A 3,584-nucleotide genomic window follows, 5' to 3' on the forward strand; every position below is an offset into this window, starting at 1 on the left:
AATTTTGTTAGTGTTAGTTAAATTATCATTGCAAATAATCTATAAACGAAGATTTTTTTTTTCTGTGTTAAATGGTATTTTAGACTCTTGGATTATAACGATTTCCATCATTGCAAAATAAAAATCACACTACTTTCTTCATTGAAAAATACAGATTGAGAGAATAATAACCTTAATGGCCATAGATCATTCCTAATTGTTCAAGATACATTTTATTGGTACTGTTTAATAAACGGATTAATTATTTTGCTTGATAACATGCATTCAAAGAATTTATGAAGAATTATTAGTATATGTTTTTTTCCCCATTTTCTTAATGGCTAAGGGAATGCAATTCTTGATTCATTGACAAATGGATGACACCAGGGGACCCAGACTATGCAAAGTCCACACCAACAAAGAGCACAAACCATCATGATAGCGATATTTTAATTCATCAATATGTTCTTCTTTACTATGTCGACTTGCATATAACTTTTGTCCAAAATTTGTCAATAAACTTGAAAATTGTGTATATATCTTGAACTTGATTTTTAGTCAAGCAAAAGAAGAAACAAATATTTTTTTAATTGGCCAAAGCTCGTATTTATATAGTTGGTGTTCTAAAAACTTTAACAAGTTGAGCAGAAAATGAGGTTAACAAGTCAATAAAAACAGCTTTAATTAAATTGGTTAACTTAAACAAATGCTAGCGAGTGTATGGAGCTTGACTGGAATGTCCAGTAATTAACTTGCTCATATTAATCAAATGTATGTATGTATTAAGACCAATTCTGCCATAGGAGACGTAGTCCAGTAATGCCTGCGAAAACAGCCTCCAGAAGATAAAGATGAGGAAATTGTCTCTGTCTGTTGATTCACGAAAGCGACTAAGACTGACCTTTGAACGCGCCGTAGGAGACTGGATGTGGGTGTGTCTGCTTCATCATTTAAATTATGCATTAATAACAAGAACAAGAGCTCCAAGATGATAAAGAAAGTGTCACACCTGTGAGTAGGGCTGCAAACGAATCGAGCCGCTCGCGAGCGGCTCGAGTCGAGCTCGATATTAATCGAGCTCGAGCTCGAGCTCAGAATATTAAGCTCGTTAGCTCGCGAGCCGGCTCGCGAGCTTGGGTATATATATATATTTTTTATTTTTATTTTTATTTAATAATAAAATTACGTATATTATATATATATATTTTTTTATTTTTTATTTTCATAGTAAAATTACGTATATATCCTTAATATTTTATTATTTATTAAGAAAAAAATATTATTTTATTTATTTTTTTAAAAATAAAATAATTATTTTTTATTTTTTTTCGAACTCGAGCTCGAAATTTGCCGGCTCGTCGAGCTCGAGCTCGAGCTCGAGCTTGGTAAAATTTAGTCGAGGCTCGGCTCGATTAGCTCAAAGCTCGACTCGGCTCGGCTCGTTTGCAGCCCTACCTGTGAGGAAATGAGTTGGATATAGTTATAAACTATCAAAGGAAGAAGCAAAAACATGTATGAATTGACCGACCAACTCCGCCCCCTAATCCCACCCACCACACACACCGGCCCCCACCAAAAAAAAAAAACAATGGTATTCCAATACCAAATGATGTATAAAATTAAAAGTGCTAATTCTGAAATTAAGCATATACTTAATTCTTCTCACTATTAGTGTTCGAATTTTGGGTTTGATAGTTAGAAATGGAGAGGAATGGGAGGTAAAAAAAAGTCTCGTACTAAAAAAAATTAAGAGTTTGTTTGGAGTTGCGATACTTTTGGTTACAAAGCACTTTTGAGTGCCAAAAATAATTTTTTGAGGCGTTTGGTGAATATAATCTCATAAAATTAGGGGTGGACCTTTTCGTCACTCCTAATGATAAATAACTCCAAAATGATAAAGAAAGTGTCACATTTGATCTAGCAACACCTGTGAGGAAATGAGTTGGATATAATTACACTATCAAAGGAAAAAGCAAAGACATGGATGAATTGACCACTACCCCCTCTAACCCACTCCCCCCCCCCCTCCTCCCCCAAAAAAAACCCTAAAAAAAAAAAACAACAACAAAGGCATTCCAATACCAATTGATGTATAATATTAAAAGTGTTAATTCTGAAATTAGGCATACTTAATTCCCTTCACTATTAGGTTCAGGACTCGAATCTTAAATCTAATGGTTAGAGATAGAAATGATCGTGGGAAGGGCAGGAGGTAAAAAAAAAAAAAAAAGTCATACACTAAAAGAATTAAAAATAAGGATGTTGAGGTATGAAGTTTTGGTTTGTCAAAACATAAATATCAACAATACTCTGGCTATAACGAAGTAAAATGAAACTGAAAATGAGTTTTGAATTTACTACCGCTTCTATCCTGGATAAACTTTGGTGTGATTTGAAGTAATCTAATAATGAAAATTGTAAATGAAAATAATAAATTTCATAAGCAGAAAAAAAAGTATGTCGTCCAAGAATGGGATCGATGTATCTCGTATATCTGATGGGCTCCATTTTGGGCTTTTGGCTTGCACAAAGCTACAATTTGGTGACTTTGAAGAGGTCTGTGGAAATATGGGCCTCCGTCCGCCTCTCTGTCTTTCTTTTCATTTTTTAACACGAGCCATGTATGCAGCGACAGGGAAGAAACCGAAGCCTGCTATCTTATACTATTAGATCCAAGGATTGATTCCGTTTAACTCCTCTAAGACTATTAGGAATGTTAAACTATGTCAATTATTGAGCGCATTTTAATATATCTTTAATTATCCATTTGGCCCTGAAATATAGAACAATGTGTGAATGCTGCTACGCTTACATCAAATTGGCCCCTTAATAGAGTAAAAGATTATCGTATCCAACTCTAGCCTTTTTCACCAAGGGCGAAATTGAATGGCTGAATTAAGATGGTCAAGCAGTCTGTCAAGGTTTTTAAAGACTCCGATTTCACAAGTCAAAAGTCACAAGTAGTACATTAGGAGAGGGCTTTTAAAGTGTCCTCCACTGTCAAATTCAGGGTTCAAATTCTGGATGCGACAATTGAATGTAGGAAGGTTGTGGGGATGGGTGGGAGGGTTTAAATTTTTTTTAATAAAAAGAGGTAGTGCATTAACTGTATAAATTGCCAAACCTTTGGACTTCGAGTTGGTACAAGGAAAGGGTTCCAAAGTAATTAGTGGGTGATCCCAATCTTTGGACCAAATTTGATGTTGAATGGGCAACTACAACCCGCAGGGAAACATTTGAACTAGAAATCGGCCCATTAACTAAGTAGGACATTGGAGAATGACCTTTATTATAGCCCCAAACTCTAGGTTGTCTCAACTGAATTTTGAAGCCATCTTTGTAGTTGGGAGTTAAAGCCGAATATGCTGAAACTTAAAAAAAAAAAATAGATGGCAGTTGGGAGTTAAATCCGAATATACTGAAACTTAATTTTGCCATTAAAAAAAAAATAAAATTTGATCTATCAAGAAGTGAAATGGTTTCATTATTATTGGTGAGCGGTTTCATTATCACTAGACCCTTTGTGGCATAAAAAATTGCTAGATTTGGAATTGGTTACCTCATCTATCAGTGGTTAGAAAAACTGGCTGTTATATATATATATA

The sequence above is a fragment of the Coffea eugenioides genome, chromosome 7 (genome assembly GCF_003713205.1).
Source record: "Coffea eugenioides isolate CCC68of chromosome 7, Ceug_1.0, whole genome shotgun sequence".
NCBI lineage: Eukaryota > Viridiplantae > Streptophyta > Magnoliopsida > Gentianales > Rubiaceae > Coffea > Coffea eugenioides.